This window comes from Canis lupus, chromosome 31, assembly GCF_048164855.1.
Source record: "Canis lupus baileyi chromosome 31, mCanLup2.hap1, whole genome shotgun sequence".
In the NCBI taxonomy this organism is placed as follows: domain Eukaryota; kingdom Metazoa; phylum Chordata; class Mammalia; order Carnivora; family Canidae; genus Canis; species Canis lupus.
Window position 1 is genome coordinate 36206371 of NC_132868.1, and position 27991 is coordinate 36234361.

The window sequence follows — 27991 nt, forward strand, 5'->3', positions numbered from 1 at the left end:
GAGTACCAATTAGCTACCAACTATAGGAAAATCATGCCTTTTGTAAATTGAATTTTCTTTTTTGAATCTGTATTAGGAACTGGAAAACAGCAAGTACAGTTGGTCGTTGTTCTTCATGAGAGTCACCACCAACAGAATTAATACTGAACCATTGCTTGTAGGGGAAATATAGGGCTATTGTTCTGCAAGCCTCTGGTCACATTTTTATCAACTAATCAGTGCATAAGTTTGTTTCAGGTGTCTTTGTGTTTTGTTGATTTACTAACATTGAACTCGTGGTCAACAGCCCTTAACTTCACACCTGACTAAAGTGTCCCTAACACATGTTATTTTCCCCATGAAGCATGTCACAGCCTTCTTGAACCTATTAGGAACGTTAGCCCTTCAGCACTACATCTGAGGACCATTTTAAATGGAAATCGGGCAGTGTGGGGGACTCAGCGGTTTAGCGCCGCCTTCAGCCCAGGGCCTGATCCTGGAAACGTGGGATCGAGTCCCACATCGGGCTCCCTGCTTCTCCCTCTGCCTGTGTCTCTGCCTCTGTGTGTGTGTGTGTCTGTTTCTCATGAATAAATAAATATAATCTTTAAAAAATAAACAGGGAAATCACCAAAGAAAGAACAAAAATGCAAAAAAAAAACTTGGCACTAACTAGAGCAAAGGATACTCATTTACAATATGAGAGCTGAAGAAACTTGTTCAACCTCAAGTGGGAATATACTGAGCAAGTCAAAATTTTCACTCCACAGACGACCGTGAAAGCACCAGGAAAGTTTTAAAGTACTATAGGCAAGTGTTAAAGTCCAAATACAGAATCCATGAATAATGAGGCTCCGGTGTACTTAACTATATTACAAAGCTATGACATCTACCTGCCTAGTCTACATGATAGAATCATGTTCCTGTATTTCCATTTTATTTTATTTTATTTTTTTCTTTTTTTTTCTAAGATTCTAAGTAATCTCTCTACCCAACATGTTCAAACCCACAACCTCAAGATTAAGAGTCACATACTACTGACTGAGCCAGCCGGGTGCCCCTCTGTGACTTTTTAAAATATTACTAAAGCCTTTTTTTTTTTAAGATTTATTTATTTTAGAGATGGTATGAGGGGAATAGGAGGTGCAGAGGGAGAGAATCTCAAGCAGTCTCCTGCTGAGCATGGAGCCTGACTTGAGTCTCGATCTCACAACCCTGAGATCATGACCTGAGCCAAAATCAAGAATTCGAAGCCTAACTGACTGAGCCACCCATGTGCCCCCCTCCAAAACATCTTAAATGTCCACTGTCTAAAAGTAAATACTTAGTTCCTAGTTGTAGTAGACAGTTTGCTTTTACTCTTTGTTTCAGCAGCATTTCTGTTCTCTTTAATCATTCAGTGATAACTGAGCACTTGCTGTGTCTCAGAATTTTATTAGGAATAGCCCTGAATTTAAAAGTTACAGTTCTGCCCCCTTGGACCATCAAATGATGTGATACGTGCTCTGGTAGAGACTTGTCAGGTGTGCCAGATCTCTCTCCCTCTTCATCTTTCTTCCACTTTCTTCCCCATGAAGCTGATGGATGGACCACAACAGGGAGCTCGTTGTCTCCTGGCTTTTAAGTGGGTTTGGCCAAAGAGTGTCCTGGTCAGAGATAGATGGTTAGGGTGTCTATTCTTTTGGTGGCTCTGTCATCACTTCTTCCAAACTTCCCTTCACTAATTTCCTTTGATTTGCCATCCCCTGTGCTTTTCCTTCTGGCCAAGGGGTAGTATCGGCTCTGTTGCCACTAACCTGGAGCTGCTGAAACTACTGTGCTTCCTGTTGTGGCTCCCTGCACCCATGGTTTTGTACAATATCTGCTCAGAGTATCTTAATTTAACGACCATCTGCCTCCTGTTGGAGCCAAGACCACTAAACCAGAGAGGAATTCCTAGAAAATACTCCAATGAGTTTACCTCTGACAGGTCCTTGTTACCTATTATCAGGAAGGATCTCACAACCTTACAGAGTACGTCCTAATAGTTTTGATAACCCAAATCCTATTCTAATAGATAGCTACACAAATATCTGTGCAAACTTGACGGGATGAGCACTGGGTGTTACTCTGTATGTTGGTAAATTGAACACCAATAAAAAATTAATTTATTAAAAAAAATATCTGTGCAAATACACAAAGAAATGAATTTGTCTTGGCCAAGCTCTTAAACCAATGTCTGTAGCATTTAGTTGTGAGTTTATGAGTAGGTCTAAATGCATTTAGTCTACTTTTCCGGCCTACCCCAGGGACCCTTTGAAACTTAAATAAGTCACATGGTTTTTCCATCCAAATAGACTTTCAACCTGAGAAAGGACATCTTTTCTTAGATCTATAGTTTTAGGATTGTCCAAATGCTTGTAATCTCTATTCTCAGCCTGGCAATAGAGAGGCCATGAGGGCTAAGTTTCTCTGGAACCAGATCACTACCCTTTGGTCTCATTTCATTTTAAGTGAATGCCAAGGTCTGTTTAACTTTTTTGCACCAAGGACCCTTTTTCAGAATAATGCTTTTAAGTGCAGAAAATGAAATGTATGGGGTTACAGAGAAAACCAAACATATTGAAGCATAAGTCATCAAAATATATAAATGTGTGATACAGTAATAAATGTGTTCATTTAACGACATCCAGCAGGAAGTTTAATAACTGCTCTGACATCAAAGTAGCATAAACAAGATACTGAGATCTCTGCAACAACTATGTTATGAAGATACCTGATTTCTATTATTGACAAAGTCAAAGTTGCAGCCTGATACAGCTCCGGATTGTTGCATTTATAATCAAAAGAAAGACTAAATTCCACTTACAGTTTAGAAAAAAGAATTCTTATTCCCACCCAAGTTCCCATATCCTCCGAATTCTACCCTTAAATCTCTTAGAGGTCTGTGGACTCCAGGTTAAGAACCCCAGACCTAGCTAACCAGTATTGGCGGCAGTATTTCAAATAGGACTACAACTATTAGATCATATTCGAAGGCCAATGATACTTAATTTAGCATAATTTGGTATTTAATATTCTTCACATCTCATGTCTACTTCATTAACACACACATAGCAAATTATATGTGCTGTGTGAGGTTTTATTTAAAATAGATTATACATCGGGGTGCCCAGCTGGGTCAGTCGGCAGGGTATGTGACTCTTGATTTTGCGCTTCTGGGTTCTATGCCTACACTGGGTGTAGAGATTACTTAAAAAAAAAAAAAAAACTTAAAAAAAAGTAAAATATTAAAAAAAAATTCAAGATTTTTTGTAGGAATTTTATAAATGGAGGAAGCAAGGTACAATCTTATCCATACTGAGGTTATATTTCAGTTGTTCAATAAACATTTGTGGGCCATTCATTGTGCAATCACTGAACTCAAGGAGCTAGTTTAGTGAGGGAGAGACAAGTACTTACGCAAACAAGTACTTGCAGCAGAGCGTAGTGTGATGTCAAGAGTATCAGTGACACCCTTCCGGGATCACATAAATGTATACCCAGCCCAGAGAGGATCAGAAGCTTGAAGTGTGCCTTGGCAGTAGGTAAAGGATAGAAGAAGGCTATTTGTGGCCAGTAGGAGCTAGAAGGCTTCCTAGATGCACCGGGCCTGACGTGCTACCACGGGGGCTGCATGCTGCTGGCCCACACTGACCTGATGAAGAAGCTGCTCAAGTCTTCACCCCTGGAGGAGTGACTGTGCTGGAGCCTCCCACTGCCCTGCTGACCACAGGTAGTCAGGGGCATGCCCAGAGTGCATTCCGCTGAGGTAGAAGGCCTGGGAACGATGCCTGACCACAGCCACGTGGGCATGTGTACTCCCACTCTAGAAAGAACCATCCAGTAAAGATCCTTGCAGACCCAAAAGAGAGAGGAGTCTGGAGAAGGAAGAGATAGAGGCCACAGGTCATGGTTTGCTTAGAATCCTTTCCTTGTGGAAATGCCCATTTTCCTCTGTCGTACTCCTCATCCTGTTCTGGAGTGACTGGCCAAGGAAGACCCAACCCAGGCCAACCCCGGTCCTCTCCATTCCTCAGGATCCTTAGTTTGAAGGACCGTGGGTTGCCAATGGCTATGTGGCTTTCACATGGACTGAGCCTGTCTAGAAGAAACAAAACACATGAAAAAAAGCAGGACTAGGAAAGATGGGCGTCAATGCCCTTTGAACTCCTAGATCTAGCCCTGTCTAAAGCCAACCTCAGACTCTTCAGTTATGTGAACAAATTCCTCATTTTGGCTTAAGCTACTTTGAGTGAGGCTTCTGTCACTTGGAACTGAAAGATGATGACTTCCATAGGACAGTAAGTATGAACAATGACACCGACTCCCTTTGGGGGGGATTGACTCAAAGCAGGGAAGTGACACAATCAAATTTGCATCGTGGACAACACTGACCACTGGAAATGGGCCGATGAAGGCCGCGTGCAGAGAGGAGAATGATGTGGCTTTTGGAGTGACCATCACCTTCTCTTAATATTTCTAATAATCCTCAGATTTGCATGTTCTAACCACAACTCCCCTCTTGTTTCAAAATAACTTAAAATTTTTTCTTATTGTAGAAAACTCAGAAAGTACTTAAGAGTAGAAATAAGGAAACAGAACACCACACCCACCCTCCAGGCACAATCACTGCTAAAACTCATGGACATCTTTCTACACCCTCACGTGTGTGACGTGTGTCTGCACGTTCACCAAAGTCGGAAAAGGCATTAAGCAAATGAGATCGTACCCTAGGTACCGTGCACTTCAGATACGCAAAAGTCAATGATCGAAAAGAAGAACGAACATGTGTGAAACCACAGACTTAACGCTTTCCCAGGAGAACAAACCACTGATCAGCTTATGATTTTGAATTGTATTCCTGTTGGGCAACTTCAAACATCGAAATGCAAACTTCCGTCACCCTTACACTAAGTGTATGCCAAATGCACGCCACAGACGAGGATTTCCACGCTGCAGCGTGTTTGGTGATCAGTGTAAGGGGATCAGAAGATGCCATTATTGAGGCCCCTGGCCGGCTCAGTGGGTTAGGCGTCTGCCTTGGGCTCGGGTCATGATGTCAGGGTCCTGGGTCGGAGCTCCGTGTTGGACTGACTCCCTGCTCAGTGGGGAACCTGCTTCTCCCTCTCCCTGCCCCTGCTTGTGCTCACTCTTGCTCTCTCTCAAATACATAAAAATCTCAAAAAAAAAAAAAATTCTCATTATGAAGTTTCCCATATCTTTAAATATATACCCTTCCCTCTTACGCTTATGATTTAGTAAATTAATCTAAAACTGAGGAAAAGCAATGTGTGTGGACACAGTGGTCTGCATTTTTAGAGTCTATTCAATACCCGTCAGCCTTCGCAACTGTAAAGAGCTCTTGGCACCACACAAAGTAAGACAGGTCACCTCTCTGTCCCTACTCTTCAGCTGCATATAGTCTGCACAATTTACAAAATTGAAGTCTTATTCTTAGTAACTTTTTCTTTTTTCTCACCGAACTTTAATAAAAGGACGCCCAGAGTTTTCCACTTCTCAAATTCCTCACCGTCTCCAACCTTACCTTCCATCCTGCCCACCACTTGGTCTCTTTGCAAAGGTCTGGTCAAGAATTTAAAACACATTTAAATACATTTAAAACAGCATATGCAGGGAGTCTGAAGATGTCTAGGACTCCCCTCAGTTTCCAACCAAAGCGACTTATTAAATATCAGTACTAGAGGGGAATATGGAATGTTTGTTTTAAAGGTTCCATCAATGCCAACCCACAGTTATGAAGAGTTTCCCTATAGCGGCCGAACTAACCCCTGGGAAATAAACTCCGATTTTCAGCCCCATTGCCCCCTCCTGTTCTTCATTCTGCCCTAATCCAGATTGAGAGGAGTGTGGCGGTCAGTGGGGTCAGGAGGACTGCCACGTAGACTCCCTTTTCAGGGGGCCATTCCCGTTTCCTGCAGCACTCGGGAGGGAGGTCATCTGAAGAGCCTTGGAACTGGAAGACCTGATCCACCATCCCTTCTTCTCTTCATTCAGCCAACACTCCTGACGCCCTCCTGAGACCCAAACAATGGAACTACAACATCAGGAACAGGCAGTCTCTGCCCCCACAGGCAGCTCAGAGTCCAGGGAAGAGGCAAGCAGCCAGCCTCCGCCACGCAGGAACAGAGAAGGTGCAGGAGATCCCATTGTCCCCAAAGAGCTACCAGTCTCTGCCACTGGAAAGTTCTGGCCTGGAGTGGGGTACTACAAAGCCAAACCCTATGTGCCATAAAGACAAAGCACTGATGCTGCGGGACTTTGGGAGAGAGAACCGGAAAGTGAGGTTGGAGAGGCCAAAGAGATAGCGTTTATCCAACCAGCAAGGATTTTATAGGGCCATCACTCATTCCCTGTTTCTTTTTTACCATCAACAGATGCTTTCCAAAACTGAGAATATTGCCCTCCAAGAGTTTACAAATCCAAGTGAAAAATAACCATTAAATGTTGGGATAGAAAGGAAAGGAACAGGGACACCTGGGGGGCTCAGTGGTTGACCATCTGCCCTTGGCTCAGCACGTGATCCCAGGGTCTTGGGATCGAGTCCCACATCCAGCTCCCTGCAGGGAGCCTGCTTCTCCCTGGGCCTATGTCTCTGCCTCTCTCTCTGTGTCTCTCATGAATAAATAAATAAAATCTTAAAAAAAAAAAAAGAAAAAAGAAAAAAAGGAACAAAAGGATAAATCTTTGGGCCTCTGTAATAGAGGCTTCCAGCACTGAGCCATAGCATCTGGGACAATATCAAATAATCATTCCATTTCTCTCTCAAGTATCTTGCACTTATCAGAGCTAAAGTGCCTAAAATAAAATCCACCAGGATGCTCATTTTGTTTACCCTGCCCCCACCCGCCACATTACAAAGAGGAAGCAACCCAAGACATTGTTCTAGGCTGCTGAGAACAATTCCATTTCCTTCCTGTGAGATGCTTTTTTTTTTTTTCTTAATAAGACATGCAATTATGAGATTTTTTTTTCTAAAACTTAATCCCTCTTATAGCAACTTAAGATCCCCTGCAGATGAAGGCAGCCAGGAACTGTACATTTAGAGAAGGTGGTTTGCTTTAATGTTGTATGTGACCAACTTCCTGTTGCCTTTTAACGTCCTGCTAGAGCAGTTCAAATGGAAAAGTAATCCAGAAATGTATACACACATTTTAAAATAAAATTTTAGAATACAGAATAATACACCCAGAGAAAAATGTTCAACTTGTAAATGCATGGCTCAGTCAGTTATCACAAAGGGAATGTGCCCACGTGACATCAGTCAGACCAAGAAGTAGAACACCAGCACCTAGAAGCCCCCTGTGAGCATCCCAAGCACCTGCCTCTCCCCACTGTGCTCCCTTTTGATGCCATGAATTAGTTTTGCCTCTTTTTAACTTCATGCAAATGGCTTCATCATATGTAGTCTTCTGCGTTGGACCTTTCAACGGAGTACTTAAGAGTAGAGATCTATATTGTGTGTAGGGGCAATACCTTCATTTTGTCCACACCCATAAAAAACCACATCCTGGATGGGAGAGAGAATGACACGGATGGTGTGAGCTTTTCCTCAGACTGGGACTCCAAGTGCAACTTCATTTCCTCATCGCCCAGCCTAACTTTGGAAAAGCGTAGCGGCCCTTATCCACTGAGGGTGGATTCCTGGCTAGAATAATAATTTCCTGAGAACTTGCTAACTGTTGTAGCTCAATCCCTATTAAGAAGTTTTCTGAAAAAAAAAAAAAAAAAAAAAAGAAGTTTTCTGGAAGCACCTGGGTGGCTCAGTTGGTTAAGCGGCCTACTCTTGGTTTCGGCTCAGGTGGGGATCGCAGGGTGGTGGGATCGAGCCTGTCAGGCTCCACGCTCAGCAAGGAGTCTGCTTGAGGATTCTCTCCCTCTCCCTCTGCCCTTCCCCTCGCTCGTGCTCTTTCTCTCTCTCTCAAATAAATATTTAAAAAAACAAAAAGCCTTTCTGTTCCTGTCACTGTGAATTCAACTAGCATTTGCTGAGTGCCTCCTACGGACAAATCCTTGTGCTGTGTGAGTGGCGCAGGGAAAACAGTCCCGGCCATGAAGCTCACGCTTTTAAAAAGAAGGAGCAATAAGACCAGGATGCAATGACTGTCATTCAGGGGCATAATCAGATTAGAAATGATAAGACACATACAAGATGCTTTGAGAATTTTAATATTAGAGGAAATTGCACTTATTCAAGGGATCGGAAAAAGGTTTGGGGAAGGCGTCTGAGCCTTGGAGGATTAGTGGGATCAGTAGGATGATCTGTGAAGTATTCCAGGCCCAGGCTATATCCTGAGTAAAAACAAACAAACCAAGTAAGTATAAAACGAGGACAGACAATGGGACATTTTATGGAAAATATTAAGTGTCCTGATTGTCTCAATCATAGGGAATATTGGGGATTAAGTCCAGAAAACCAAGTGGGAATCATATTGTAGGAAACTTGTTTTTAAGACTTTATTTTTTTTAAAAATTAATTAATTAATTAAAAATAATAATAATAAAAGACTTTATTTTTAAGTAAACTATTTAAAAGCAAAAAACTCTTTAAGATTTTATTTTTAAGCAAACAAGACTTTATTTTTAAGCCGACTCTATACCCAACATGGCGCTTGAACTTACAACCCTGAGATCAGGAGTCACATGCTCTACCAACTGAGCCAGCCAGGAAACCTTAAATGTCAAGGTAGAGGAAGCATTTATTCCAGTGGCTTCTCCCACCAGTTTCTGCCCTTTAGCCTCCAAATGTGCTCAGACCCTCCCTTTTCCAACAACTACCTTCTGTACAATTTACTTTTCTCTCGAGTATCTTTATCCCTCCTTTCACTCCTTGTCCTTTTTAACAGTTCTTATTCTTCACTCCAGTTTAACCCACTGCAAAGCTGGTTTCTATACCCAACATTCTTATGAAATTACTGCTGCTGAGATCTCTGTATCTCTCAGAGTTCCTGGTGGCAAAGAATTAAAGCCAACTTTGGCTAGAAGACACAGAAATAGGATTTATGGGGGAGGATGCAAATGGCTCCCAAGATTGAAGGGAAGACTGGAAAAATATGCTCCGAAAAGAAGAAGGAACCAAGAAATATCTGGCAGCCTAGAACCAGCCACCTGAACGGGCTGCTCAGGTCTTCAGTGCCATGGACTCCTCCCACCACACCTCCGCTTGAGTGATCTGACTGCCTTGTTTGCATCATTCTTTCAAGAGTCAAGGTCCTGGGTGGGGGCATCTTTCTAGTTGAGCTTGGGTCATGGGTAGCTCAGCTGGTTAAGCATCCGCTCTTGATCTCGGTTCAGATCTTGATCTCAGGATCATGAGTTCAAGCCCTACCTTTAGCTCCATGCTGGGTGTGGAGCCAATAAATAAATAAATAAACAAACAAACCAAAAGAAAATAAAGATAATAGATTGATATAGATAAGACATACCAGAATAATTTGGGGGTGTATAGCCAAAGCAGTGCTTATAAAGAAATTTATAGCACTAAATGTTTACATTAGAAAAAGAAAAAGGTTTCACTCTTTTCCCATTTTGCAAGATGGCAGGTGAAAAAGCTGAGAAGCCAGACACCAGGGAGAAGAAATCTGAAGCCAAGACTGCTGCTGCTGGCAAGGTCAAGAAGTGTAACCTCAAGCCTAAAATGCCAAGGAAGGGGAAGCCCCACTGCAGCCGACCCCTGTCCCAGTGGGAGGAATTGGCAGCTATTCCCAGTTGGCTGTGCATTCCAGAAAGGCCATTGACAAGAGGAAGTATTCAGCCGCTAAATCCAGGGTTGAAAAGAAAAAGAAGGAGAAGGCTCTTGCTACTGGTACAATACCACTTGGCGGTGATGAGAATGGTGGTACCCAAGTGGTTAAACTTCACAAAATGCCTAGGGCATCATCCTAGTGAAGATGTGCCTCAAAAGCTGTCAAGAAATGGCAAAACAACAACAAAAACCCCTTTCAGTCAGTCAGTACGTGAGAAAACTACGAGCTAGCCTCACCCCTGGGACCATTTTGATCATCTTCGTTGGGGACCACAGAAGCAAGAGGGTGGTTTTCCTGAAGTAAGGGAGCAATGGCTTGTTACCCGTGACCAGAGCTCTGACCCTCAGTCAAGTTCCTCTGCATAGAACACACCAGATTTTGTCATTGCCACTTCCACCAAAATTGATGTCAGCAGTGTGAAAATCCCAAAACATCTCACTGATGCTTACTCCCAGAAGGAGAAGCCGCATAAACCCAGACACCAGGAAGGGGAGATCTTCCACACGGAGGAAGAGAAATATGAAATTACAGAGCTTTCAAGAGCCAAAACAACATTCTCCTTCAAACACACAGAAGCTGAAAGAATTCCTTACAGACCCACATTGCACGAAAAGCCAAAGGAAGTCATTCACGTTGGAGGGAAATGGTGCCAGATGGAAAAATGGATCCAGGCAAAGAATGAAGAACACCAAAACTGGCAGCAGTCCTCAACCCTCAGTCTGGGGACCGATGGCTGTCCCCTTCCAGGGGGTCTGCAGGTTCTAATTATTTTCTTTTTTTTTCTTATTATTTTCATCCTAATGCTAATACGTTCCTGCCTCTCCTCGCCCACTTTCTCAAAGTGCACAGTGGGCTTTTCCAGTGTGACACGGCGGAGAATAAATGCACAGGTGGATACGAGAATCCACCTTTCTTCTCTTAAGCCAGACAGACATTCAAGAGATCTGTTTAAAATAGTACCAATATTTTAAAAAAAATTTATGTGATTTAAATTAACCTGTAATCTCTTTCATGGCTGTTTTAAAATTAATGAATAAATACTTTTTAAGTTTCCGCTTTTAAAATTTTCACTGCGGTGAATGATCCACAGAAACAGAAGCTTTTTTAGCAACTTCAATCAGTTTTAAGGTTATTTAAGGAATCCTGAGACCAAAAAAAAAAAAAAACGTGAGAGCTGCTGTTCCAGAGCAGTTTAGCATTTAAAGGCCCTTGACAAAGATGATGAAAATGAGGGTTTGGTGACACATAGAAGCCGTGTGGTGAGAAAAAGGATGAAGGAAAGGCTTTAGAAACAAGGCAGATGGAATAAGACCCAGAAAACCCAAGCTGGAGGTTTGCACAAAACCAAGGAAAGGTGAAAGTTTGAGGAGATTGTCCCTGGGGGGTAAATCATTTATCCACTCACCGTGGGCAATTTGCATCTGGCAAATATAATTGCCTGGCAACTTCAGCAATTAGTTGTTTGAGACACAGATATGATTGCAGATTGTGGCAGCATTTACTAATACTATGATTTAAATTGCATCCAGGGGGGCACCCGGTGGCTCAGTGGTTGAGCGTCTGCCTTTGGCACAGGTCGTGATCCTGGGGTCCCAGGATCGAGTCCTGCATCGGGCTCCCTGCAGGGAGCCTGCCTCTCCCTCTGCCAATCTCTGCCTCTCTCAAATAACTAACTAACTAACTAACTAACTAAATAAATAAATAAATAAATAATTGTATCCAGGGGCACCAGGCCTGGCTCAGTCGGTGGAGCATGTGACTCTCGAGCTCAGGGTTCTAAGTTCAAGCCCCAGGTTGGGCACGGAGCCTACTTAAAAAAAAAAAATAATAATAACTGAAAAAAAATAAGTTAATAAATAAGTTGCACCTGGCATGTAGGGTGGCATTGGCATTCACAGTTACCTTTCCACCATCCTGTGCCCATTATACTTTCAGGAAATTGCACACTTGCAGAGGGGAGGGTGCGAGACTTTGGATTCAGGTATCCCCGGGCTCAAGGGTCCCCCTAACCCGGCCTTCCTTCGCCTAGAAATCACTGTGTGAGACCTCCCCCACTTCAAGCTCCCACTGCCGAAGGTGCTTGCCTGGCAACCAGCCAGCTGTTTGAGCTCCAGCTTTTCCAGTGAGTCGTAGGGCCACACGGACTTTGCCTCCAAGTTCCTTTTCTTCACTTGGCAGGAAGTGAGGCCTGGGCTTTGCCACATCTGCCCTCACACGTGCCACTGTCCATCTTTCTCATGACAGCCAGCCTAGCCAGGTTCATTTCCGTTGTCTGCAGCTAAAAGGACTGTGGATGGTCCCCAAACAAAGCAAGTCATAAGCACTTCATGGAAAACTTCATCTTGCAAGTTGAGGGAGTCCTCTGACTCGTAGGAGCCCAGAGAGGTAAGAAGTCAATACTGTATAACCCTGGAAGGCAAGCAGCCTTTGCCCATGGGGCCATGCTGAATTTTTCACACTTTGGAAATGGAGGGTTCCTGAAAATATCTATCCCTAACTTCCAAGTCCCAGCATTTGCAAAGGCTCTCTCTGAGTCCTGGATTCCACGTATTAAGCTGGTCACAAGTTCTAGAGAATTCCTACAACTCAGGAGCAGCTTTCAACCAATGACTGTTGGGGGCTGATGAATAACTATTCCAGTTCCCTCATCCTTCAGGCAGGATAGTTTTGTTAAAGATTCACTTTCTCTCTCTCTCTCTCTCTCTCTCTCTTTAAAGATTGTATTTATTTGCTCAGGACAGACACACAGAGAGAGGAAGAGACATAGGCAGAAGGAGAAGCAGGCTCCATGCAGGAAGCCCGATGCGGGACTCGATCCCAGGACCCTGGAATCATGACCTGAGCCCAAGGCAGACGCCCAACCACTGAGCCACCCAGACGCCCCCCCACCGCACTCTCTCTTTTTAATCAAGAAAAAATTCATATGCCATAAAACTCACACTTACAAGTGTGCAGCTTAGTGGTTTCTATATGTTCACGCAGCTGTGCAACCATCGCTACCATCTAATTCCAGAACACTCTCATCCCACCGAAAAGAAACCCTACCTTCTACCTATTAGAAGCCACTCTGCATCCACCCTCCCTCCAGCCCCTCACAGTCACTAATCCACTTTTTCTCTCTATGGATTTGTCTTTCTAGGAATTTCAAATAAATGGAATCATATAATATGGGCCCTTCCATGGCTGTCTCCTTTCACCTAACATGTGTTCAAGATCCACTCATGTTGTAGCATGTATCAGGACTTCATTCTTTTTTTATTGCTGAATAATTTTCCATTTTGTGGTTAGGTCACATTTTCTCTCTGCATTCATCAACTGTTGGGTATTTGCATTGTTTCTGTTTCATTTTGCTGCTATGAGCATCCATGTACAAGTTTTTGCGTGGATATATATATATTCAGTTCTCTTGAGTATATACCTTGGAGTGGAATTGCTGGGTTATATGATAACTCTATGTTTAGTGATTTTTTTAAATTGGAAAACTGTGTTCCAAAATGGCTGCACCACAATCTCACCAGCAATGATTGAGGGTTCCTGCTTCTCTACATCCTCATTAACCTCTGTGATTGTCCATCTTTTTTATTACTAGCCACTATTCTCTGACTACTCATGATGTTGCTATAGACTGAATGTTTGTGTTCCCCAAAATTCAGATGTCAAAGCCCTAATATGATGGTATTTGGAGGTAGGGATGTTGGGAGGTAATTAGCTCATGGGGTGGAGCTTCATGATGGGATTAGTGTCCTCCTTAGAAGAGGAAGAGAGCCAGCCCTGTCTCTCTCCTCTGTATGAGGATATAATGAGAAGACAGGCATCTGAAGCCAGGAAGGGGGCCTTCTGCAAGAACCTGACCATGCCAGCATCCTGATGTTGGACCACCAACCTCTAGAACTGAGAAAAATAAATGTTTGTTTCTTCAGCCCCCCAGTCTATGGTATGCTGTTGTGGCAGCTCAAACAAACTAAGATGGATGCTAAACATCTTTTCTTGTACTTCTTGGCCATTTACATATATGCTTTGGAAAATTTCTATCCTTGCCCATTTTTAAATTGAGTTGCCTTTTCATTGTTGAGTCTGGCAGGACAGTTTTGGGGTGCACATTCCACATTGTCTGCAGAGTTGTCTATTTGAGATTAAGACCCATTAGGGCATGTTGGTAACTTGCTTGAGAGCATATCCTTTACCAGTACCTTCTGTTCCATATTAGTTTGCTGGGATTGTCAGAACAAAGTCGCATAGACCCGAGGGTTGTCAACAACAGAACTTTATTGTCTCACAGCTCCGGAGGCTAAAAGTGCAGGTCAAGATGTGGGCCATCTTGGTTTCATCGAAACAGAGAAAAAAAAATCTATTCCATTCCTGTAAGCTGCCTTCTGGCGATTTGTTTGCAATCTTTGACATTCCTTGGCTTACAGAAGCATCCCTCTGATCTCTGCCTTCATGTTCATGTGGGTTTCTACCACCGCGTGTGTTTGTGTTCAAATTTCCCCTTTTAACAAAAACATCAATCATGACAGATTAGGGGCCATCCTACTTCAGATGACCTCATCCTAGCTTAATGTTACATAATCTTATGTGTAATATCCTGTTCCTAAATAAGGTCACATTTTGAGGTACTGGGAGTTAGAAATTCAATTCAATGCATAACTCCTCCTTTCCTACTCCTTCCCACCTGTACTTTCCTACTCCCCAGCTGATGTTTGCTATCACTGCCCAATAAACTACATGCACTCAAATCCTAGTCTCAGAGCCTGCTTCCAGGAGGGCCAGTCAAGACAAACAATCAGTCCCTTGCTAGGTTTAAAATGCAAAAACATCGGGCAGCCCAGGTGGCTCAGTGGTTTAGCACTGCCTTAGGCTCAGGGCGTGGTCCTGGAGACTTGGGATCAAGTCCCACATTGGGCTCCCTGCATGGAGCCTGCTTCTCCCTCTGCCTGGGTCTCTGCCTCTCTCTCTCTCTCTCTCTCTCTCTCTCTCTTTCATGAATAAATAAAAATTTTAAAAAATAAATAAATAAATAATAAGTAAAATAAAACGCAAACATCACTCCCAGGTCCTATGTTCACCCTCTTCCAACCAGCTCAAAACTTCCAGTGACATTCATCCTTTCTGAAAGAACCAAGGCTTTGGCCTGGAAACCAATGATCTCATTGGCTACTTTTCTTTCTTTCTTTGTATTTTTTTTCTTGGAGTTCGATTTGCCAATGTATAGCATAACACCCAGTGCTCATCCCGTCAAGTGCCCCCCTCAGTGACCATCACCCAGTCACCCCCAGCCCCTGCCCACCTCCCCTTCCACTACCCCTTGTTTGTTTCCCAAAGTTAGGAGTCTCTCATGTTCTGTCACCCTCACTGTTATTTCCCACTCATTTTCTCTCCTTTCCCCTATGATCCTTTTCACTATTTTTTATATTCCCCGTATGAGTGAAACCATATGATGATTGTCCATCTCCAATTGACTTACTTTACTCAGCATCATACCTTCCAATTCCATCCACGTTGAAGCAAATGGTGGGTATTCGTCGTTTCTGATGGCTGAGTGATATTCCATTGTATACATAGACCACAGCTTCTTTATCCATCATCTTTCGATGGACACCGAGGCTCCTCCCACAGTCGGGCTATTGTGGACATTGCTGCTAGAAACATCAGGGTGCAGGTGTCCTGCCGTTTTGCTGCATCTGTATCTTTGGGGTAAATCCCCAGCAGGGCAATTGCTGGGTCGTAGGGCAGGTCTACTTTTAACTCTTTGAGGAGCCTCCACACAGTTTTCCAGAGCGGCTGCACCAGTTCACATTCCCACCAACAGTGCAGGAGGGTTCCCCTTTCTCCACATCCTCTCCAACATTTGTGGTTTCCTGTCTTGCCAATTTTCCCCATTCTCACTGGTGTGAGGTGGTATCTCATTGTGGTTTTGATTTGTATTTCCCTGATGGCCAGTGATGCGGAGCATTTTCTCATGTGCTTGTTGGCCATGTCTATGTCTTCCTCTGTGAGATTTCTGTTCCTGTCTTTTGCCCATTTCAGGATTGGATTATTTGTTTCTTTGCTGTTGAGTTTAATAAGTTCTTTATAGATCTTGGATACTAGCCCTTTATCTGATAGGTCATTTGCCAATATCTTCTCCCATTCTGTAGGTTGTCTCTTAGTTTTGTTGACTGTTTCTTTTGCTGTGCAGAAGCTTTTCATCTTGATAAAGTCTTTTCTTAAGAACTTAATATAACTTGGTAACTCTTGGGGTGGGAACCTATGTCAATCAAGCTTTTGTGGTTTATTTGGTGACATTTTCAACTTATAAAAAGAATTCAAATGAAGTAGGTAGATTAGAAGGAAAGATTTTTGCCAAAACCATGAAGATTGAGTAAAGAGCTGTCTAAAACTTTAGATAAAAGACTAGGCATGCCACTGCTCACTTCTCTCAGTGACCACCACACATGCTCCTGAGAAACTGGAATTTTAGCTTTCCCCAAACACACCAAGCTCTCATATATCTTTCTGCCTTTGCCTAGGCTATTTTCTCCATCCCACCAACAATTCACAAGTTCTGACACTAAGTTCCAACTCAAATGTCACTCCTTATTTTAAGTCATCCCCAAGTCAGTCTAATCAGAGTGAATTCCAGGACCTGTGTGGCAGCTATCAGTCCAGATAGGCTGATGGCCTGGAACTCCTGGCATCTGTCTTGCCACCATATGGAGCCTGAGAATGAAGCCAACACAGAGACGAGCAGACAAGGGAAATGGAGCGAAGCCAAGAACCAGGACATCATTGAATTCCTGGATCAAACAATGCCAAACCCTGCCAATCTCTTGACATTTCCATGTCATGTGCCAAAGTATTTCACCTTCTTGCTTAACTCAATTTGAGTTGGTTATTGCCTTTTAAAAATGAATCAGAGATCCAAGACTGAATCATCCATGAGATACAACTTCCAAGACATGGGCAGGATGGCTGCGGAGACCTGCAGCCCTAGACTTCACCATAGCGGCGGTACTAGAATGACACAGCACCTAACTCCTAGTCAAGTCTCTTCTGGGAGAACATTTTGTTAATCAAGTCACATAATCTGGAAGTTCCTTTTATGTTACAACCTCAAAAACAATATCCCCTAACGTTTTGAACAAAGAATTGAGGAAATCTTAATATTTTCACTGTATCTTGCAGTTAGTAGATATCCAAGTAACATATCTAGTTACGATTTCTCCATTCCTTAGAATCTGGATTTTAGAACTAGAGAAATTCAAAGGTACAGAGTCTGCTCCTCTCGTTTTACAGATGAGGGGACATTTGCACAAGCAGGTTAAATGGCTTTACAAAGGTCCTGCTGCTAGCCCATGGGAGGTGAGGGGGAGCCAGAGGGAAGGAACCCAGGTATCCCAACTCCTATGCCAATACTTTTGCATTAAACGTCTACCCAAAGCATCTAACACAGTCCTGAGCACAGAGCAAGCGCCCGATTCACAAAGAAATGATTGAAGATGCCCAGGGCGTGCTGCCCAACTCAGGTGGAGGCCTGAGAGCATTACTCTGAGACCTTCTCCAGGACAGGATCCACACTCCAATCGCCTCCTGGCTGCAGGATTCCTGACGTAGTTGGCCTGCGTTTGCTCCTTTAGTGCTGCTGTTTGGAGAGCAGCTCAGATTGCAAGGAAAGTGGTTTCTTGCAAGTCAGAGAGGATTCCCCGGCGGGGGGGGGGGGGCTGCTGCCAGCAAATGCAAACATCCCAGAGGTGGCTGGGATTGCAATCGTGCTGCCTCAAGCCACACTGTGTATTGCCACTTTGCAGAGCCCGGGGATTGAAAGAGCCAGGTCTCTTGCTCTGAAATAGTAACTTTCCCATCTTTTAGGAGGAAAAACACAGAATAATCACCTTCAAGAATCTGGGTGGAAAACAAGGTGGCCTATGACATGCCCCATGTTGAAGGATTTGGTGTTTTGAAGTCACCTTCTCCCCCATGTGATGGGAGAGCACAGACAGGCCTCTGATTTAGAAAACAACAACTAGCATTCAAAACTACACCAACCACCTCAGTAACCAAAAGCTCAGAGCCACACAGACTTCTGACATGACAATTTAGCCACACTACAAAACGCTTCATGCTTGGCTTTTGAAGCCCCCTCGCCCTCTTCCTCAGTCTAGGACTAGAATCCTAACAATGGTGCCAATAGGGACGAACAAAGCAATCTGCTGCAGCCCAGTCACCAAAATTACCTGGAGCCCAACCCCCCGAGTCCCTCCTTCTTGTTCAAGGAGTCCCCAGGTAGCTCATAGATGCTCCCCAGTGGTCACAATGGTCCTTTTGTGACCCTAGGTGCTCTGTACCCCACTCCCGATGCTCAGGGGCCACCCATGCTCTATATCCATCCCTTCTTACTATGCTGCCAAAACCCTTCTGCCATAGTGGCTGCCCCGTCATCACCCCCCTGTCCTGTTGTCTCATCCCAGCCACCCTTCTGCGGGGCTCCAGCAGGCCCAGCCCTGCCCTTGGAGCCTTCCACTCTCTGGTTCTGTCAACTGTCACCAACAGACTCTGTTTCATGAGGTTTTTCCCTCTCTTTACAGGAATGTGAGGCCAGGCACCTGGTTGGTTGGACTGGAAGGGAGAGGTGAACACACTGCCAGGGCCAGCTTTCCAGACGCATGCGAGCTATTGGCAAATGTTCCACCAACCAGTCTCAGGAAACACTTGACAAAATATTCAGCCCCCCCAAAGCCCTTATCTCTTTAGAAATACATACTTATGGATATTTACGGATGAAATGATACAAAGTCTGGGATTTGCTTCCGAACAAAACGTGGGTGGAAGTGGGTGGGTAGAGATGAAACAAGCCTGAGCTAAGAATTGCTGAAGTTGGGTGGTGGGAACATGGGGGTTCGTTACACCATCCTATTTTTTACATGTTAAAAATGGTCCAAAATTAAAAAAAAAAAGTTAAAGGGAAAAAAGCCCTCACATTTCATTTTATGTCACTGAAAGGAATTTAACATTTGGGTATATTTTACTGTCTAAATAATTGTCTAGATTTCAAATATAAATAAATGCAAGCATACAAATATTTGACAAAATAGTCATTTTCTATAATCACTGGGGTCACAGCAGAGAAGAGAAAGTGCTGTATATCTTGACTGATGCTCATCTTGGAACAATAATGGTTCTGTCCTCCAGAGAAGAAACACATAAAACTCTAGAACATTATTCCAATAATTTGATTCAAAGAGCTAAAGATATCATTTGGGAAAAGACAGTTTAACTCAATTAAGGGATAAATGTGGCTCTTTATGATGGAAGTGAGGAACTGGCTTGACCGGTCTCAGAATTTTCATACATTAATTTCCAGACAGCAGATTAGCATTAGAATCCCTTTGGATCATAAAACTGTGGATCCGTATCTCCCAAAATAGTTACCTAGCACATGATAAGAATGCAACAAATGTTTGCTGAATTACAATAAACCTGGACGTGGTAGATAGAGCTACCGGGAGGAAGTAGTAAGACTCTGCCAGAGTCGCCCCTTTGCAGGTCACTCATCCTCAAGAGAGCTTCTCCACCTGCCAGTTCAAGCCAGACAACGAGGACTCACTGGTGATGTCTCCCTCTTCCTCTTCCTCAGATCTAATAATCCCTAAATTCTATCTGTTCAAGTTCTCAATTACCCCTAGAATAAAGATTCCACTTCCTTCAACTCCTACCACTATCCCCTCAGTTATCTACCTTCTTCACCTGGTCTATAGCAAAGTCAATTCTCCTCATGTCTGTTCTTACTCCTCTACAATCCTTTCTGTTCATTGTAGCTGGAGGGATTTCTTTTTTCTCCTTTTAATCATGGAAAAATTCAAATATTCCCCAAAACAAAGAGTATCACGGACCTGGCAAGCAGCTTTAACAATGACCAATGAATGGCCAATTTTGTTTCACGTACACACCACCCACTGGTGTGTTCAATGCTCCCCACCCCCCACTTATTTAAAGCAAATCCAGACATCATAGCTTTTTGGAGGGATCCAAAAAAGGCATTCAGAATAAAATTCCAATTCCTTCATGATCTGATGATCCCTGTTGACTCCTCCAACTACGGATCACAATTGCTATTCGCCCTTCCCAGACCCAGCCAAACCAGCCCTCTCTCCGTTCCTCCAACATTTTCTCTTGTCTCCTCGTGATCCGGAGGCTTTGGGGTTGAGCTAGTTTCAAGAACCCAGAAAGCCTGTCCTTTCCCTTCTCTTGCCCTGGTGGCATAGCTTCAGCTGTTGCTGCTTCTGCTCTCACCCTGCACATCACTCTCAGAGGCCCCGATGCTGGGGCTCGGCGCCCCATGTCTGTGCTATCACTACCCTGTGCTGCTTTCTCCTCCAATTGTACATACAGAATTTTGTAAGCAGTCATGCAAAGTTGTCTCTCTTCTTAGAAGTCGACTCCGTGGGTCTAACAACTGTGTCTGTCCTATTCCCCAATGAGGGACCCAGCATGCAATTCAATACCTTCATTATAAGGGGCACTTAATAAGCATTTGTTGAATGAGGTGCCCGAGATGGGTAAACACAAAAGCCAATGCATTTCATGTTATAAATTGCTTAGAGACCAAGGTCCTAAACCTTGAATAACCACAAGAGCAATGCTTAGGCTTTTAATTTCCAGTGTATGTGTGTTATATGTTACATCCAATATGACTTTTAAAAAAGATTATGAGCTGTGTTATGCTAAACACTAAGGATTCAAAGATGAATGATACACGGATCCTGCCCTCAAGGAGTGAGTCTAGTAGAAAAGACAGTCATTTAACTATTTGAAAATTGGTAATTTCTCATGTTTTATGTATATGAATCAGCATATTTAATTAGCTAGAACATCTGTAAAAAGTGTCAAACAACCAAGAATAAACATAAATTGTTATACAAATAATAGCTGACATTTACTGGGTCCTTCGTTTGGTCCAGGTATGGCAAAAAGCGTATTTCACACATGATGTCATTTAATCCTTATAACACCCTTTGAGATATTCTTTAATCTCATTTTGCCTTTTTCTTTTTTTTTTTTTTTTTTTTTACTAAAGAGACATTAAAAGCTTAGATAACTTTAAGTCTCCCAGGATTTGAAACCGGGGCGTCCAACTGACCCTGACACTCTTTGCTGGGGTGCTGGGGCTGACAAGTAATCTTGGAGTACTGCTACAAGAAAAAAATAAAATAAAGGACACTTTCATCAGTGCTTGCTACTTGGTGTCCCAGTTTCTGAGCTATGTGTACACACTTTCATAGGAAAACAGCAGCTGTTGAAAAACCTGTTACTGATAAGGTAGGGTTTCTGTGGGTCCAACGCTCTAATCACTGAATGTGGACTTTGAACCAAATCTTTCCTATAAAGAAATATAAATTAGAAATTATCAAATTGTAAAGAAAACTGCCTGCTGTGAACTTAGCCTGTCTCCTCAGCCAAATTGAAAGCTCTGCTTGTTTCCTTCATTGTGCAGTGGATCTTGTCTGCTTAGTTCCTACAGATGGGTTCTGATCAAAAGGAAATTTATTATGTTTTAAAAGGGAGAAATTGTTAGGGTAAATTACATGTGTGCACTCTGAACCATGAAAAACGGTTTTCTATTAATTATGAATATTTGGGAATCTGTTTTCAATTTTTTTATTAAGGAAAAATCTCCATCATATACAAAAGTAGTCCAAATAGTATAATAAACCCCCTTGTACCCATCACCCTACTTCAACGATGATCATCAACTCACAGCCAATCTGTTTCACTTATATTGCCATGGACTTCTACCTCTCTTGTTTTGTCTTGCAGCAAACACGTTTGGGAATATTTTGAGTGCTACATTCTATTAGTAAAATGTAGAATGTTTGGAAGCAATAACGTATATAAACATGACTTGGTCAGCAAGATGCTTGGGGAAACAGGAACAAGAAAGAGGAATAAGCTGTGTGGTTTTGAGCACAGGAAAGACGGGAGGACTGGCATGGATGGTTGGGGGCATTTGCACAAGCAGACAATAATGCACCATGTGGGCAAAGTTTTGATTGTGGACAAGGGAATATGGTGGGTCTGTCAAGGGTCTTGAACACATAACCTCTGCCTCTGGTTCTTCCCCTCCGGCATGTTCACCACCAATGTAATTAAGTCATTTGTTTATGGGTCCATCTTGCCTCCCTGTCTTGCCTAAACCATTGCTTCATGAAAGGTATCCCCTAGAGCAGCACTATCGTAACATGAGCCACAGGTGACACTTTACATATTCTCGTGGCCACATTGTAAAAAGTAAGGAGAAGAAACATGTGAAATTAATTATAATTTCCTATTTCATCTAACCTAATGTATATAAAATATCATCATTCTGATACGGTATCAATATACAAAAATCATTATTAAAATATTTCACCTGCTTTTCATTATGCAGTGTATACTTTGAAGTTACAGCATATCTCAGATTGAGCCACTGATGTTTTAAGGGCTCAACAGCCATATGTACTAGTGGCTACTCTATTGGGCAGACTAGCCCTAACGATCCCAGGGCAATGGACTCAACAGCGACTTTGTCACTTACCTGAAAATAATGCTCCTAAAGGTTTCTGGTGAGAGTTGAAGTATATTATGTCACTGCTCGGCTTCTCCAGGAAATCTACTGAGATAACAAGAGAAAAATACAACAATAAAAAAAAATGTAGACAAGTCCATCCAAAAGCAAGGAAATAACTACAACCTCCACAACCCAGGCTATGAAGAAATGTGGCTCTTTGGATGTTGAGAAAGGCTATTGCAAGTGTAGAAAGCAGGTCAGTGGTTCCTGAGAGGTTCTTCATTTACAACAAGTGTGGTGATGTGCAGTGGCTCTGGTTACTCAAACCCTGGTTCTGTTCTTTACATCATGTGTCTTGAGCATGAGCCTTAGTTTTTCCTCTGTAAAATGGGGATCGTAACATCAAGAGCGGCTGTAAGGATTCAGTCAGGTAATACCTGTAAAGCATTTATAACTATGCTTACTTCTCTGTGAACGTTCACCAATAGCAACAGAATAGTGGACAGACCAAGAGGAAAGTGGAGCCGGTGCTAAAACTGAATTCCCAAGTCATTTTTATTTTCTCTGAAACCTGGGTTCTAACCTAATGAAGTGGCTTGGAGGTAAGATGAAGAGAGGAAACCAAAGCAGGCTTGGCTGGTGTCAACCAGAACCCTTTAAGCACAGTTAAACCCCAAATCACCAGCTATGGTCCAGGTCGTCCAGCTACCTCCCACTTGGGCAACCTGCTCACGGGAGGGGAGCCGTCCCACCCAGAACGAGCACCACACAGATAACTTGGCAAGAGCATCCTGAGGCAGCATCTTCACTTGGAAGCTGCCCACCAAGCCGGTTCACTCCGCCGACCCTCCTCAAATTGTTTTTGAACAACAGACAGACCCAGATACAGCTGTTCACATCTGGAGGGGAGTCAAACACAGGAAGTGCAACTTAAGTCATAGCAGCACAACTGAAAGAGAGAGACACGTATGGAAGGCTTTTTAAGAAAACTACTGCTCTCGGAGAATTTAAAAAGAACCTATGATTCATTGAACCTATGATTTGAGAGCTTCAGGAAGAGGTATGAGACATGAGACAGGAAGATGAAGGAAGAGGGCATCAGCCAGGAAAGAAATGAAATCCGACGTTGAAACCATTTTGGAAATGAAAACCACAACAGAAGTGATCAGAAGTACAGATGTGTCTGAAAAAAATAATCAACGACTTGGAAGATGGGCTTGAGAACATATAGAAGGCTGAGGCAAAGGGAAGGCAGTGAGTCGAGAGGAGAGCTCTGAGGAGGGGTGACTCAAAATAGGGCACTCATCAACCCTTCTGGGAAAAGTTGGCTGCAAGATCTGGACAATTGAAAGACAGGCTAAGATAAAGAATTTAAGAATTGGGAAAGACACTGCCCTAATGGATCACTGGTGAGCAATTCGTCCTTTAAACATCAAACAATAGCAAGAATTATGCCAATGTGGGGTACCTGGGTGGCTCAGTGGTTGAGCGTCTGCCTTGGGCTCAGGGCGTGATCCTGGGGTCCTGGGATGGAGTCCCACACCAGGCTCCCAGTGGGGAGCCTGTTTCTCCCTCTGCCCATGTCGCTTTCTCTCTTTCTGTGCTTCTCATGAATAAAGAAAGAAAATCATTAAAAAAAAAAGAATTATTACAATGGATTGCAAGGTTGATATCATCAAAGTAAATCATCAGGCAGTCTAGGAGGGCAAGCTGGGCATCTGGACCCCGAGGCACCTGCAGTGGGGTGTTCATGGGCGCGGTCATCAAGGCACAATTTGGCATTGTTCCTGTCTGCAGAAGTGCATTTGGCTCTCTGGTCTGCCCCGAGACTCTCTGAGCTTCCATTTTTAAAAGTTTCTTTTTTGCCTAAATTAGCCAGAGTGGATTCTGTTGTTTATCATTGAGACCCTGTCTGATGATCCCGTCAAATAACATTTAAGAAAGACAGGTACGTGGTCCATGGGGTGAGTGAGGGAAGGCCAGTGCCCAGCCGGTAGCAATGTTGTTCCAACCCTTTGAAAGGGCAATTTGGAAGTGTTGATGAAAATTTTAAACATAAATCCCCACGACCCAGAAATTGTACTTCTATTCTAGGAACTTATCTTACATATTTAAACACTTTCATTCACTCAACACGTCTACACTGAAAACTGCTAGATACTAGGGATACTGCAATAAACAAAACAAATCCCTACTCTCTCAAAAAAAAAATAATAAATCCTAACCCTCTTGGAGCTCACATCTTGAGGAGGAAGGCTGGAGGGAAAGCAGTAAAGAAAGGCAAACGCTTCAAAGATCCAGTATGATAGGAGGTGAAAAGCACTAAGGGGAAAGGAAAATGCAAGAAAGGGAACCGGGAGGTTATCAGGCACTTCGTAATTTGTGGTCAAGGGAGACACTCACGTGAATAAAGACTTGAAGGAGGTAAAAGACGGAGTGTTACAGTATTTGGAAGAAGAGATTTACGAAAAGAGGACATGGCAAGTGCAAAGGCCCTGACGCAGAAGCGTACATGGCACATTAAAAAAAAAGACGAGCTAGGAAGCTAGTGTGGCTGCAGTAGAGTGGAATATGGTTCAGAGAGGTAACGGTACTGGGGGCAGACAGAGGAGCTTTACAGGCCATTGTGGGGACTTTGGTTTTCACTCTGAATTTGAGAGAGAAGCCACTGGAAAATTTTGAACAGAGAGGGGTAGTATCTGATCTGACATTTTAACATGCTTATTCCAGCTGTTGGGTTGAAAGAAAGAGAGCAAGGGCTGATACAGGGAGCCATTCAGGAGGCTGGGCAAATAATCCAATCAACAGATGGACAGTGGCGTGGATTTGGGGGTGGGGGGGAGGCAGGGGAATGGGGAGACATGGTCAGCTTACAGGAATGGGCCGAAGTGTAAGGGACAAAGGTGTTCCAGGCAATGTTTGTAACGGAGAGAGACCAAAATAACCTAAATGTCTAGTAATAGAAGGCAGGTTAAACTATGGTAAATTTTTTTTATTTAAAAGCTACAGGGGCATGTGGGGTGGGTCAGCTAAATATCTGATTCTCTCTCTCCTTTTTAAAAGATTTAATTTATTTATTAATGAGAAACACAGAGAGAGAGGCAGAGACACAGGCAGACGGAGAAGCAAAAGTATCCAAATCTTGATTTTACTTTGGGTCACAGTCTGAGGGTTATGAGATCGAGCCCTGCGTCAGGCTGTATGCGGGTGTGGAGCCTGCTTAAGACTCTCCCTCTCCCTTGGCCCCCCTCCTCCAAATAAAAATAAAAGTAAGAAATAGAAAACAATTAAGGAAGGCACTTTTTATGATGAGCACTGGGTGTTGTATGTAAGTGATGAATCACTAAATTCTACTCCAGAAACTAATACTGCATTGTATGCTAATTACCTAAAATTTAAATTAAAAAACTGCAATTGTTGAAAGAATGTATTTTTTAATTAAAAATCTTAGTGAATAAAAAAAATCTAAGTGAATAATACTTATTTTTAATGCTATTTAATCTCGGCAAAGAGGAATATGATGTAGTTTCAACGAAAACATGTTTTGGGAGCATTAAAACATTCTGTTTGGTAATTAAAAATGCAAACCTATTAAAATTAGAGTTTCTTATTTAAAAAAAAAAGAGTCAAACAGAAATATGCACCTGTATCTGTCAAACTAGGGTGCCAATAATTCATGACTAGTCACGACAAAGCATGTGTTTCTTTCTATTCTTTCATTGTTAAAATATTTTATTTATTTTAAGTCAACTGTACACCCAACGAGCAGTTCGAACTCATGACCGGGAGATCAAGAGGGGCAGGCTCTATGGGATGAGGCAGCCAGGCACCTCTCCATTCCTTTTTCAGAAACAACTTTTGGGACAGCAGATATAGTCCAGAAATTGAGGAAACAAGATACCAGACAAACGACAGTTTTTACTTAAAGATTCACTTTTCTGTTACAAAGTATTTAAGATCTGAATAGGCAAAAAAAAAAAAAAAAAAAAAGCCTGCGGGGTGAAACTGGAAAGCAGATATGTGATTCTGAATCTCTCTAGGCCAGGTATCCATCTGGTGGAGGCTAAAAACTATTAGACAGGAATTATCTCAATGATCATTTATTAATCACTCACCATATGCCAGGCACTGTGCCTTGTGTTTTTATGACAACTTCCAATTATACCATACAGATTCTAATTTCACAAATCTGCCCAAAGTCGTTAGCAAAAACAAAAACAAAAACAAAAAAAAAAAAGGAAGAGCTTAAATTCACATTCTCACCCTTGGGTTGTCTCATCCCAAACTCCATCCTCCTTCTGCCGTTAATACTCCGCATCAGGTAGGCTATTAATCAGGGCTGATTTTTGAGGCTTATTCTTGGGAAAGAATCTGTGTCCCCTGGGACTGTGTGCAACTGCCCGTGACACCCCCTGAGCGAGGGTGCCTAACCCGCGTAAGGCAGTTCTTCCCCTGGCATCCGGAGCCCGGAGCTAGGCAGCTGGGGGGGGGGGGTGCTCCCCCTTCTCTCTGGTGTGTCGCCCTGGGGTCAAAGATCGGCTGCTCCTCCTCCGACTTTGCAGCCACCTCCCAGCAGGAAGGAAGCAGGAGGGCTGGGGCGGCAACCGTCCTGGGAGAGCAAAGTCTCCGGGCGCGCTGGGCGACCGACCTCCTCCTGCGGCTCCAGGGCCAGAGTCAAGTCTTGCGGCTGCCCCGCAAGGGCCTCTGGGAGCACGAGCTGCCTTGGCTCCGCACACCGCCTCCCTGAGCAAAACCTGGGTTCCCTTGGGAAGCGAGGGGAGCGGGCTCCAGGAAGGCGGCGAGCCGCGGCAGCCCCACGGAGAAGGGCTCAGGGAGCCAAGGGCTCGGGGGAGGAGGAGCCGGGGCCTCCAGTGGATCCCAGGAGCTTCAGTGGATCCTAGGGGCTTGGGCGGATCCTAGGGGCTCCAGTGGATCCCAGGAGCTTCAGTGGATCCTAGGGGCTTGGGCGGATCCTAGGGGCTCCAGTGGATCCCAGCGGCTCCGGCGGATCCCAGGGGCTTCAGTGGATCCTAGGGGCTCCGGCGGATCTTAGGGGCTCCAGTGGATCTTAGGGGCTCCAGCGGATCCTAGGGGCTCCAGTGGATCCCAGGGGCTCCAGTAGATCCTAGGGGCTCCAGTGGATCCCAGGGGCTTCAGTGGCTCCTACGGGTTCCGGCGGATCTTAGGGGCTCCAGTGGATCTTAGGGGCTCCAGCGGATCCTAGGGGCTCCAGTGGATCCCAGGGGCTCGGGGGGATCCCAGGGGCTCTGGTGCCACCGCTGGGGAGTTGTTGCAAGACGGGCAGGGGGTGGCGCCTCCGCGCCGCGCGGCCCCAGGCTCGGCTTCAGCGGGCCCTGGAGGGGGGCTGGCCGCGGGGTGAGCTCGGCCCGCTCCCTGGGAGGCCCCGCACCCCCGGCCCGCTGCCCGCCTCGCTCCGCGGCATCTCCGCGGAAACAGTTCACGTCCTGTTGGGTTTTGCCTCCAAATTCCTGGTTTAATACGGACTTGCTTGTTTGAGGAAAAAAGGGTCCCAAACACCAGGCTGTTCACAAAAACAACCCACAGTGTCAACTTCAGTTTTCTAAATCTGAAGACCATCACACTAATTGTTTCTCTAGAGGATGCGTTTGACGTGCCAACCGTCACTCACAACACGCGTTGTTGGGGTGGCACAGCCCCACGCAGCCTTCCCACGGGGGCCTGG

The 27991-nt window shown here is 43.9% G+C and overlaps 2 long non-coding RNA genes across 4 annotated transcripts; both read right to left on the bottom strand.

The window, feature by feature from the left end:
- Positions 1–1393: 1393 nt before the first annotated feature.
- Positions 1394–27006, bottom strand: LOC140622289 (uncharacterized). Of its 3 annotated transcripts, none has more exons than XR_012022053.1 (4): positions 26551–27006; positions 23756–23890; positions 22315–22389; positions 1394–1625 (listed from the first exon to the last, which is right to left on the bottom strand). It is a non-coding gene; the product is annotated as an uncharacterized lncRNA (long non-coding RNA). The 3 variants fall into 3 exon arrangements; XR_012022055.1 differs by having other exon boundaries at positions 22315–22392; XR_012022054.1 differs by lacking the exon at positions 23756–23890 and having other exon boundaries at positions 22315–22392.
- Positions 14013–17367, bottom strand: LOC140622458 (uncharacterized). The gene is made up of 2 exons (XR_012022224.1): positions 15246–17367; positions 14013–14253 (listed from the first exon to the last, which is right to left on the bottom strand). It is a non-coding gene; the product is annotated as an uncharacterized lncRNA (long non-coding RNA).
- Positions 27007–27991: the final 985 nt, after the last annotated feature.